Source organism: Diabrotica undecimpunctata, chromosome 7, assembly GCF_040954645.1.
Source record: "Diabrotica undecimpunctata isolate CICGRU chromosome 7, icDiaUnde3, whole genome shotgun sequence".
Classification (NCBI taxonomy): domain Eukaryota; kingdom Metazoa; phylum Arthropoda; class Insecta; order Coleoptera; family Chrysomelidae; genus Diabrotica; species Diabrotica undecimpunctata.
Genome location: NC_092809.1, coordinates 128,316,705 through 128,329,869, shown reverse-complemented (window position 1 = coordinate 128,329,869; position 13,165 = coordinate 128,316,705). Strand labels below are relative to the sequence as shown.

The 13,165-nt window shown below is 34.4% G+C and overlaps 1 protein-coding gene across 1 annotated transcript in view; it reads left to right on the top strand.

Annotated features, from left to right (window-relative positions):
* Window positions 1–10,459: 10,459 nt before the first annotated feature.
* LOC140446636 (protein still life, isoform SIF type 1-like) overlaps window positions 10,460–13,165 on the top strand; it is a 246,305-nt gene continuing 243,599 nt past the window's right edge. Inside the window, exon 1 of the mRNA XM_072539222.1 lies at window positions 10,460–10,514. The gene's annotated coding sequence lies outside the window, so the exon portion shown is untranslated. The remainder of the gene's footprint in view (window positions 10,515–13,165) is intronic.

Sequence of the window (13,165 nt, the reverse complement as noted above, 5' to 3'; positions counted from 1 at the left end):
CAGTTCTCTACAACAAAGCACATACAAATCTCTATAAGTCCTGTAATTGTCATAACTGAACCTACATGAATACAGAAAAGACAATAACAAAACAACAATGAAAATAAAAAGATTACAGACAAAAAGAAAAAGTTTTTTGAATAGCCAGACACCAGGAACAAATGGGATATAACATTGCAGATGAAAATGATGACTAATATTTGATACTAAATAAAAAGGGGAATAAAATAAAAATAATACACAGGAAAACTATTTTATTGACCCATACAAACTGACATAACAGCAGCGGGAAGATACCACAAATCACAATAGAGGAAGTTGCAAATGGTATAAAACGAACAAAAACAGGAAAGCCGTCGGTCCATATTAAATATAGGAAAAAACTGTAAAACTTGTTTAAAGGAGTGAAACAGTACCTTGATTGATCTCTGTAACATTAGTCGATCTTTATTCCTATGCCAAATAAATGAATGCTAAAAAGTGTCGAGACGATACAATTCCTCCTGCTCTATCCTTTATCCTTTGTAAGGATGTGGTGACGTTATGGTATTTGACGAATGATTGCTATCCATTCTTCTCTCTCCTGGGTGTGCTGCCTCAAACAGAGAGTAACCGGTAGCGCACTTTATTTGGTCTGACCATCGGAGTGGCGATCTTTCTCGGGTTCTTTTATTATCTACCTTGCCTTCAACCACCAACATCTCCATGCCTTTCTTTCGTCTGGTAATGTGTCCAAAGTACCTCAATATATTTTGGTTGATGATTGTGCCTAGTATTGATCTCGAGTTCTGTCAATATTTAGACATTTGTGCGATGTGCTGTTCAGGGTATGCACATCATGCTACGATATACCCACATTTCAAAGGCCATTATGCGTAGTGAGTCGGACTTTTTAATGGTCCAAGTTTCTGACGCATAGGTAGCGATAGGAAAGGTAAGCGTCCGTACTAGGCGCAGTTTCGTGTTCCTGGTTATGTCCGTATCTTTCCAGATTTTAGTAAGTTTGACGATACAACAAAAATCAACAGTTAGATACCCTATTAAAAACCTGCAATAAGCAGATAATAAGATTCTACTAGCAAATAGCAACATAACCCAATATATATTGGACCAAGTAGTATGAGCATGCAAGGACTAGGGGCGGAAGTTAAATAGCATGAAAACTAAATCCAAATATCAAATTATCAATATCTTCTTCTTCTTGTTTTGTTATAGAGGCTCTGCCTGTTTTTCAATGTGCCCCCAGTAAGTTGTCGTTCCATCGTTTTCGTGCTCTTCCTACTGATCGTCTTCCTATTGGGGAACTGTCTCTTGCCGTCTTTACTACCCTATTTGTTGTCAGTCGGCTTATATGATTGTTTCATTCGACTCTTCTATTTCTTATCCAGTTCTTGATGTTCTCCACCTTGCATCTACGTATATCTGTACTTCTAGCTCTGTCCCATGGTGTCTTACCATACATTTTTCTAAGTGTTTTCATCTCTGCTGTTGCTAACATCCTTTTTGTCCTCTCTATGTCAGGTCTTGTTTCTGCCGTGTATCTCATTATTGGTCTGATGACTGTTTTGTAAATTCTGCCTTTCATTCCTTTCCCAATATTTTTATTTCTCCATATTGTTTTATTCAAGAAGCTTGCGGCTCTGTTTGCTCTATTAACTTAATCTTCCACTTCAGTTTCGAGCTTTTCGTAGCTAGATAATATGATGCCTAGATATTTAAGCTCCATCCCTTGCTCTATTATCTGACCTTTCAGCTCCAATTTACATCTTAGTAAATTTACTGTTGCAACCATGCATTTTGTCTTCTTTGGGGAAATTAACATGTTACATTTTCTGGGGATTATATTAAATTGGTGGAACATACGTTGTTAATCATCTTAACTTTGAGAGAGTAGTATTACGTCATCTGCATAGCAGATTATTTTAAGTTATTTTTCTCCCATTTTGTATCCTTTTTTAGTTCTTACTTTTTTTTTATTATTTCATCCATAACCAGGTTGAACAATAGAGGACTCAATAAGGTCGGTTAATTCTTGTTCTACTTTTACTTTTATTTTGTTGTTTTGGTAGATATTTTCGATTGTTTTGATTATTCCTAGAGGTGTCTCTCTTGCTTACAGTAAGTGACTAACGTCTTTTAATTTGACCCGGTCTAATGCCTTTTTAAGGTATAGATAGGCCGGTTTGTTGTATTCTAATGATTTCTCTTGTACTTGCCTGATTATAAATATAGCATCAGTGCATGATCTTTCCGACTTAAAACCTTGTTGTTCTTCTGCTAGTGTTATAATTTCATTCAGTTTATTTGTTTTCACTTTGGTTGTTATTTTAGTGTTGTATTTAATAAATTAATTTCCCTGTAATTTTCCGGGTCCGATTTGCCTCTCTTTTTCAAGAGAGGTATTATGCTGTTTGATCTCAATTCTTGAGGAATTCTGTTTTGTTCTATTATTTTTTGGATTAGTTTTAATAGTTGTTTGGTCAGATCTGGTCCTCCGGACTTTAGAAGTTCGTTCGGTATTTTGTCCTCTCCTGGTGATTTTCTATTTTTTAATTTTCCTAATGCTTTCTTTACTACCTCTTATTTCTCAATATTTATTTCTTCGCTAGTCGTCACCTCTGGTGTTGGTGGTTCATTATCGTTAGCTTTACAAAATAGGAATCGAAAGTAGTCTACTCATGTTTCCTTCTGAATGTGTTTCGTTTTTATTAGTTCGTTCATCTCTTTTCTTTGTCCTCTGACCATTCTCCATATTTCTTTTTGTGTTCCGTAGAAGTCGTGTTCCATCTGTTTTGAGAAACTCTGCCAGTGTTCCTTTTTTATTTGTCTAACTAATAAAGTATTCGTTTTATTTCTGATTCGTTTATAGTGGTTTTATGCCTGTTGTGTTTGTTGTATTCTGTATTGTAAAAATGCTTTCTTCTTTTCTTTACATTTTGTCTTTACTTCCTCTCTAAACCTAAACTATCAATGTCGGCATACAAATTAACAGCCGCAAGGAATTGCCAATATAACTTACCAAAGCCACAAAATAATTAGTGGTTGTCTTCTTCTAAAACTGATCATACTGCTCCATGAACTAGAAAGATAAATCACAACAGCTGTCATGGTTAATAAAATTGGTTAAGAAAAGTTTTTGAGAAGTGCTATCATAGGAGCATATTTTACTTTAGTTAGAATACCAGGGTAAATAGAAAATAGTACATAATATCCTTCGTTAGACCAAACAAACAAACAAATTGATTACCAGATTGCTATTGGTTGGACACACACAACATTTTAACAGCTATTGAAAGAAAAGTTTAATTTTGTTTTGGTTTTATGAAAGGTCTCAAAATAAGAAATGTATTTGACAAAGTTAAACACAACAAACTAATAGAAGTACTGCAAGATGGTGGAATTGACGGCAAGAACTTGTGTATAATCAGAAATGTATACTGGAATGAATCAGCTTCTTTTATAGTCAACAACGAGAAAACAGAGGAAGAGAAAAAAAAGAGGTGTTCGACAAGGATGTATATTGTCGCCTCTCATATTCAACTTGTGCTCTGAGGCAATTTTCCAAGAAGCCCTAGATAGAATACACGAAAGAAGGAATTCTAATAAATGGTGAAAGAGTTAGCAATTTCAGATATGCCGGTGACGCCGTCATTTTTGCCGACACTGCTTAAGAATTACAGCTTTTAATGATCAAAATAGCTGAAATTAGTACGAACTATAAGTTAGAAGTTAAAACCAAAAAAAGTATTAAATGAAATGAAATGAAATAAAATGAAAGTATTCCAATCATTTACGGTAGAAACTCATACGATATATGGTAGAATAGGTATGTAAGTTACGTTCACAACATCGGAGAATAAATCAAAAAAGTCAACAGGAAATTTCTAAAATATGGAATCCTCTTGCTACATTTAAGAATGTAATATATAAGAAGTAGACCAAACCTCTGGGAACGCCTGGTTATCTCTTAAATGGATGGTCCTGAATATTGTACATTTATTGAAATTTCCACGTCAATACCAGTACAACCGTATAAAATACTTTAGATTTTATGTAGTAAGGAATATTTTAAAAAGATAAAAGAAGTCTAGAAACGCCTATTCGTCTCAAAAAATTTTTGATTCGAGCTATATAAAAGTAAATTTGAGCATAATAATTAGTAAAAGTTTTTTCTTCTTCTACGTCACTACAGCCCTTGAGCCTTGACCTGCTTTATTTTTTGCCTCCACCCTTGCTTATCTGTTGCTGATCTTCTCCATATACACGGACTCCTAAAAGGGCTTGTGCGTCGCTGTTTACTGTGTCTTCACAGCGCTTTCTTGGCTTACCAACCGGTCTCTCTCCCTGCATGCTAGCATTCAGTGCTCTTTTTGGTAGCCTATCCTCTCCCATTTTTATCACATGTCTGGCCGATTGCAATCTTTGTATTCTAATGAAATCTGGCAGTGGTGCTTTCTTATAAAGTTGATAAAGTTCATTGTTTTATCGACTTCTGAAGATTACATTTTCCCTTATGTCCTAGTAGTCTTCTCAGTACTTTCCTTTCGAACGTGTCGATTTTGCTTTTGGGTGTTTCTTTCAGGACCCAGGCTTTACTGCCATAGCATGCTATTAGCCGAATTAAGGTTTTATAGATTCTCATCAAGACAGGGTTGTATTCTTTCGCCACTGCTTTTCAACCTGTACACGGAACAAATATTTCTAGAGGCACTGGAAGAGTACAACGAGGGCATCAAGATTAATGGCGTACCAATAAGTAATTTTCGATATGCAGATGATACTGTTATACTGAACGATAACATCGAATATTTACAGATGATGCTAAATAGAGTAAATACAACTGGCAACCAATTTGGACTGAAGATCAATAGAAAGAAAACTAAATTTATGGTGATCAGTAAAAAGAACATTCAACATATCGACCTGAATATTGAAGCCGAACATATTGAAAGAGTACACCGATTTTAATATCTGGGATATACAGTAAATGATAAGTGGGACCCAGATGTAGAGATTAAGATCCGAATTGAAATAGCAAGATCCAAATTCATCAAAATGAGAAAGCTCTCAAGCAACCGCCACCTAAGCATTAACCTCCGATGGCGAGCCACGAAATGCTACGTACTCTCTACATTACTTTACAGAGTTAAAGGGTGGACGTTAACAGCAGCAACTATAAAGAAAATAGCAACTCTAGAAATGTGGCTGTATCGACGCATACTGAGAATACCTTGGACAGACAGAGTGACCAACACAGAGGTATTAAGACGAATGGGTAAAGAGCTGGAATTGTTAACAACTGTTAAAAGGAGGAAAGCGTCATACCTGGGCCATGTGTTCCGTAATGATAAGTACAGTCTGCTACAGCTTATCGTGGAAGGCAAGATTGAAGGTAGAAGAGGTTTGGGCAGAAAGAAGAAATCCTGGCTGAGAAATTTAAGAGAATGGTTTCAAATACCAGAAGCTGCGAGCATAATACATGCGGCACAAAACAGAGAAACCTATCTTTTGATGGTCGCCAACTTTCGGTAGAAGACGGCACATAAAGAAGAAGATTCTCATCTTTGTATTTCGGTAGACATATTTAGACTGAACTATGGGAGAGGGCAAAATAAGCTCTGTTTGCTTGCGTTATTCTCTTCCGTATTTCTCCATCTTCTGATCCGTCGGCATATATTTCTACTCCCAGGTATGCAAACTTTCCAACCATTTCAATGTTATCTTCATGTATAATGTTATGTTGGACTTTATTTCTTCTCGTCTGTATCATTATTTTTGTTTTTTTTTGTTAATTTACAGACCTAGCCTTTTTGTTTGCGTTTTTAACTCTGCGTATGTTTCCTGTGCTTCTGTTGATGTTTTACCTACAATATTAGTATTATCGGCATAAGCGGGCAGTTGAACCGTTCGATTGGTCAGACGATTTTCTCGTCCAGTTTGGATTTGCCTAACCGCATACTCCAGTGCCAGGTTAAATAAAGTTGGGGTCAGCCCATCTCCCTGCTTTAGTCCCTGCAAAATTTTGAAAAATTCTGTCCGGTGGTTTTTTTATTCGTACACATGCCTGAGTTTCATCCATTGTGACTTCAATGAGTCTAACTAGCTTGTGTGGTATTGCCAATTCAGCCAATATTTTGTAGAGTTAGTTTCTTTTGACTGAGTCGTATTCCTGTTCGAAGTCTACAAACACGTTGTGAACATCAATGTCATGTTCCCATGATTTACTCAAGATATGTTTGACTGTAAATATTTGATCCAGTGTCGATCTTTCCCATCGGAAGCCCGTCTGATACTTTCCAATAATATTTCTGCTAGTGGTTGGAGCCGCTGGTTTATAATATACGTGAGGACTTTATATGCTGTACATAGTAGAGAAATTCCGCAGTAGTTTTTGCATTGGTTTGTCTCATTTTTTATAGATCGGGCATACTATACTGTTCTTCCAGTCGTCGGGTATTTTTTCTTCTTGCCATATGTCTTTGATGAGCACGTGGATGTGACTTGCTAGGTGGTCGCCACCTACCTTTTACAATTTTGCTGGCCGCTTCTGTTGTCCATTTTCATAGGTTATTTTTAAATTTCTACATATCTTGTCTGCTTTTCGCCTTGCGACTTCAAATGATGTTCGTCCTTTCCGTGTTCTTCTTGTTATATATATTTTGTGTGCTTTATTTCATTTTAAAAGCTTACTACATTGCTAAATTAATGTCTACCCAATGAAGTGTTCAAAATATCTCTCGTTGTTAATTAGTAGTATCCTCAACGATGGTGCAATGCGTCTATTGCATTTCTCCATGCTTCTCTAGAAATTAATATGGATTCATCGATAATTCTTTGCCTTGGCTCTGCAACACCTGCTGGTTAACTTTTAAGTAACCCCAATAAAAATAATCTTTAGGATTTAAATTAGGTGAACTCTTGCAACAACTGGATTTAGAGTTTAAAATAAATCCCTTTTTTTATTTTGTTTGTATTGAATATTTGTGCAGCTCTGCGTGAGGCTGTATATCTATCTGCATTGAATCTCAAGTTTTATTGTAATTTATAACAGTTTTTAATTATTTAACAATTATTTAAAACCGCAGTAAATAAAATTAGAATCGCCCTAATGATATCCAATATCCGATAGAAGAGGCACTCAAAGAAGAAGATAACAGTTTTTGGTCTTCTTGTTCGAATGCCATCTTTTCCTCACCCAGTTTCCTCAAAGCGCTTTACAGTTATTTGTACCGTCGCTTCATGGATAGGAGAATGGTTTGGGACAGTATCACTGAACACTTTGGCTACTTCACTATAAGACCTTTTTTTATCGCCATAGCCTCTTGTCATTAAAACATTAAATCGCTATTTTTTCATTAAAATCATATTTATTATAGAGCTTTTAAAAACACATAAAACAATTGTTAGCTTTAGTGACTAATATAATTTATTTTACAAAACTTCTCAATAAACGTCAAACAGTGTGAGACCTGCTAAAGCTCTGTTTCGATATGCCTCTTGTATTGGTCGCCATTCAAGAATCTTTCTGGTCCATCTATCATCCGTCCATCTGGCAACATGTCTGGCACAAGGCAATTTAGACATGGCTATTTTTTCAACTGCATCCGTGACTTCTGTTCTTTTTCTTATTTCTAGGTTTAGAACTTTATCCCTAATGGTAATATCTAAATTTGATCTTTCCATAGCGCGTTGTGTAACTCTTATATTATTTATTGTTCCTTTTGTCAGAGTAAGTGTTTCTGCACCATATGTAAGGACCGGTAAAACACATCAATTAAAAACCTTTCTAAAATGTGAGACCTATCCTTCTTTGTATTTCAGTTGTCTGATTATCTCGTCTCATGCCCTAGATATCAAGCTATTACTTGGCCGATGCTATGGTTTTTAATCTGAATTTTTCCGCAATTTTGTCTTTGAAGTTTTAATTTTAAGACCTTGTTTTTAATGTTTCATGGAGCGTTTCCAGCGTTTTTGTAGCTTTATCAGATATTATAACGATTTCTCTTGTATCATTTGCTGTGTGTAACTTTTAATATTTCTGCTGGAACTCCACTTTCTTCTGCACTTTTATAATTTTTAAGTCCCTTATCACTTCTATTACCTCTTGATCTAACGGTTCGTGTTTTTGTTATTGTTCTGTTTCTTCTTGTATTCGTTGTTCTATTTCTGTTCATGTTTGGACTTATCGTTTAATAATTCATTGAAATACTCTGCCCATCTGTTTAAGTTGGCTGCATTATCTCCTAGTAACATACCATTTTTATTTCTGCAAAACCTTTTACTTTTATTTTGTGTCACCCGTGACTTTTTCACTCCTTGATAACAATTTCTGACATCTTTTTAAACATAGCTGTCTTTTAGCTTCTCTCCTTTTGGTTTTATAATGATCTTTTTTCCCCTTTCTTTTCTGCTTTCTCAATGCTAAGGTCTGCCGCGTGTATCATGGCTGTTTGTATTTGTTTCTATTCCTCCTATAGGTTCTCCGTCATGATTCTTCTTAATTTCTTGTTTATTTCTTCCTCTATTCTTTTTGCTACCACTTTATTTTGGAGTTGCCTTACCTGCTATTGTTTTCCTTTCCTTGATTGTTCGGGAATTTCTTGCTTAAGTGTGGCTATTGTTAATATATGGTCACTGTCAGCACCTACTCCCCTATAGCTTCTACAATCTATCACTGATCTATTGTGTCTTTCAATAAGAATGGTCTTTCATGGTCTATTTGGTTTCTCGTTTTCCCATCAGGAGAGATCCAGATTATTTTATGTACATCTTTTTGATAAAATTATGTACTTGCTATCTTAAAGTTGGGTTTCATTAAAAATTCTATTAGTTTTTTTCCATTGTCATTACTTTCTTTATGCAGATTTTTACCAACTGTTATATTCATATAAATCTCTTCTCTTTGTATTTTCGCGTTCATATCTTCCACGATTTTTTCATGTTTTGGTACTTTTCCAATTAAATTACCAAGTTGTTTATAGAAATTATTTTATATTTCCATGTTTTTCTCTTCTGTAGGAGCACAAGGGTTGATTATGCTGATTTTTCTATATTTCCAGCGTAATCTTAAAAAGCACAGTTTTCTGATATTGCTTGAATCTCAGTTACTACTCAGCTTATTCTCTCTGACCCCATAAAACCCATCCTCATCATTCTATCTATTTAGGTTGCCGCTTAAAAAAAACACTCTTCCAACTTTCACTATCTCACTTCCCAGCTGCTTTTCGATTCTATATTTCTCATGTATTTCATCAAAATTTCTTAATGCTCCTTTCTCGTCGGTCCCTCTTGTCTTCCATGTTCCCACTTTTAATTTATTTTTCACTTGTTTGTTTTCTTTCTTGCTATCTTGTTTTCCTTCCTTCACGATCATTGTTTTTATTGTAGTAATATCATTACTATTTTTTCATTGTTGCTTACTATTTATTAGTTTTTTGATACTTGTGCAGTTTCCCAATTTTTTATTTCGTATAGCTGTTCCCACTCTATATTCCATTTCCATCTTCTACCATCCTACCGTCTACTGTTAGATTTTTATATCCTAGCCTTGCATTTTTTCCGTTTAAAAAGGAAAAATTTAACGTACTAAAAATTTAACGTTACACCGGTAGGCCGGCGGGCTAGTCCGGGTCTGGGAGAATATTAATTAAAAGATCTTGTTTTATCTTTACTGTTCTTATTTTGTCTTTAATATAGTGAATTGTTGTCTCTTATTATATTATTATTATATTTATTATATTATCGCAATTTATATTTTATTTATTACCTCTACTATTTCTCATTCTTCTATGCGATGTAGTTTTTCTTGCCATTAAATATTTTTAAATTATAAATTGTCATCGTTAATAAAATAAAACTTAATTACTATTGAAATGGGAATAAGCCACAATTAAAGGTTAAAATACGTTTATTGACGTTTCAATTTCCACTTCTGAAATTGAAACGTCAATAAACGTATTTTAAACTTTAATTGTGGCTTATTCCCATTTAAATAGTAATTAATTTAAAATGCCACAAGAAAATAGCTTCAGAACAATAAAAATAAAACTTATTGTACACACATTTGCACGGTGCTTGTATAAAGCGGCAACGGTGAATTCGCAATTGTTGACCGACGTTATCCAGACTTCTGTAGAAGAGAGTAGGCGACGAAAACCGACGCAAGCGCCTTGTCCAGCGCCCTCTCCCGGCAGGGCTAGTAACCTCAGTCTGACCTCAACCACGGGGGTGCCGACTACACGGCCAGGTCTATCGAATTTTTCCAAAGCAGTATTTTTCAAAAAATAATCTTTGGTGCATATCGCAGAAACCCAGTGCCAAATCCTGTAGATTTTCTAGATAAAATAGCCGAAAATTGTTAATTGCAAAACCGTGCTGAAAACGCCAAACTTGACGTGCCAAATTTTTCGAATCGGTTTTTTAGCGTAGTTTGTACAGAGTGTTGCGTAAAAATGGGTGCCAAAGGTAGTGTTGAAGCAGCCAAAACCAATGCACAAAACTGGGGTATGCTTGAGGTAAGAGATGCATGCTCTAGCCAGTTTCTTTCCCGAAAATTTAGCGGCATAGCCCGTTAGACTTGCAGCGCAAAAGGGCAAGGTTCTTGAAGTAAACAACCGGAATATAAGACTGTTTAAGGTGTTCAACCTTGTAAATCTTTAGATAATATTGTTATTTTTGAATGACAAGCATATTTGTATACATTTCCAAACGTATATTTTGTCGGCATGTTGAAACTAATTAGCATAGATAGTGGGAGTACACACACGCTTGCAATTTTTTTCAAAATCTTCCAAAATTTTATATATGTATATGTCAAATATCCTTATATTAAGCTATTTTCTATGATCTAACTTATTTGTTATGAATTAATACTAAAATACTTTAAGTAAAACTAAATGTTACAAATGTTCGGAATTATCTATATTTTTAGGTCAGTGTTTACCAAAAACAATATTAATTCCATTTTAATAACCGTTTTTGATCTGGTGGCCCAAACTTTAATAATAAAGAGTTTATTTTACAATCTGTTGTTTATTCCAAAATGCTTAAACAATTAAAATGACACAAAAAGACGGGTTTGGTACGTTAAAAATAACCACTATTTCAATATCTTTTTTCTTAGTTGTTAATGGAAACTTATAATTTAACAGAGTAGTTTCGAAACTAATTTGGCCTACCACCCCCTTTCCAGAAAAAATATTACTTAGCCCCCCTCGAATTTTTTTTTTTATTTAATAGCAATTAAACAGAGAGATGTATGGGTTAATTTTTGTAATTTTTGATAAAATATAGTAAAGAGCGGTGTAAATTCGAAACATGAACTAAGCAATTATTATGAAACTATTAATTCAACTTAGAATAAAAAGGTAATACCTACCAAAAAAAGTAAAACCATTCAAAACTGCCTTAATGGGATGGATGAACCTGGTGTGCTGTTACCAATTTAGTAATCATCACCAGCAGTTTTCTTAAATCAATCTCATTGACTATTTGTAATCGGTTCCTGTTTTTTTGGTAATAACTTGGTTGCCGCACTGAATCCACGTTCCTCTAAATATGATGAAGGAAATTCAATCAAGAACTTTTGAATTACAGCCCACATTTCAGGATAAGCCGTAGCGAGCTGTTGAATTTAATTTAATTCATCATTTGTTGTGATTTCCATCAACTGTAACAACATATAACTGTAGAGAATGTTTAATGTTTGCACTTAAAAGATATCCAAAATCCAATCAGGTATGTTCACTTTTCAAATGTTATCAAATCGTTATTTAAAATCTGAATGAAAAGCATCTGAAGACTAACAATAAGAATGTATGTCCTCATCTTTTTTCTGTTCCTGACAAATTTAAAAAGTGGCAGAATTCCCCTCGTTCAGAGTTTCGTTTGTACAGAAAAGTATTGTTGCAGATGCAGAAATAACTTCCTCTTCATGTGCCCTCTCCATCATTGGAGATAAGCGGTTATGGTGGTAAAAGTTTCTTCATCTGCACGCATAAGTTCAAAGCCTAGTCTTACCCAGTTTCTAATCTTACTCAGCCAGGACAATTGTTTTCTTTACCGTACTTGCACTTGCACTTACAATGCAGTACTTTTTGTTAGGTAGCAAGTGACACAAATAACTTGTTTTTTTTTTTATTTTATCGGTATAAATAGTTGTTTTACTATATCGAGTATATTTAGAACATTTTCATTTATTTTTTGTGCACTCCAAGTAATTTTTAAAAATCTCGGGTATATGTACTTACATTTCAAATGCATCTAACTTATTCAGTCTTTTTATCTGTAGAATTCAAGGAAAACAATAGATCAAACAAAATTTTGCACAAGTTTCAATCTTTGTTTGATATCGATATGTGTATCGCGTATAAATTCTCGCTCTAATCCCTTTTTCTAGGTTAAGATTGTAGTGAATCTACCTGCCAAGGTATTTATAATAGTTTATCTGTTCTAGAAGGACATGCTGCCCCTTTTCTATTACCGTTATATTGTTTTTTTTTTCATTAATCTTTATTTCAAACATTTAACAAGTACCATTAAGTTGGTCTTAGAATTTTTGTAAATTCATCTTTGTATTAATTAGTAGGACAGTATCATTTGCATATCTTATATTAGAAATTTGTTCTTTCTTGAAGGCTTTTTTCTTAAAGCAGTTTCAAGTAAACGTTAAATAGCATAGAGGATAATACACAACTCTCCCTTACTCCTTTATTTATACTAATATTTCTCTGGATATTTGATCCTTGATCCTAACCTTGCATCCTAAGCATCTTGCCTCCAAAATATAAGTTTCCTATTACTATGGGGTCTTTATCATCTAAGTTATTGTTTTGTAAACAACTTAACATTTTATTATGATCTACGCGATTAAATATTTTTTCAAAATCGACAAAGCATAGCAAAACATCCCCTTGTTGTTCGTATCACTTCTGCAACAGTCTTCTTTTTAGAATGCCATCTCCCTACAGACATTGGCAATTACAATGGCTATTTCTATTTTTCAACTTGCTGCTCTAAACAAATCAATCGATCTGCATTGATGCCAATCATTTACATTCTTCAACCAAGAATTCTGCCTTCGGCCAACAGATCTTCTTCCTTAACCTTTCCCTGTATTATGAGTCTAAAAATTTTATATTTTGGTCCCCTCATTACGTGGTATAGG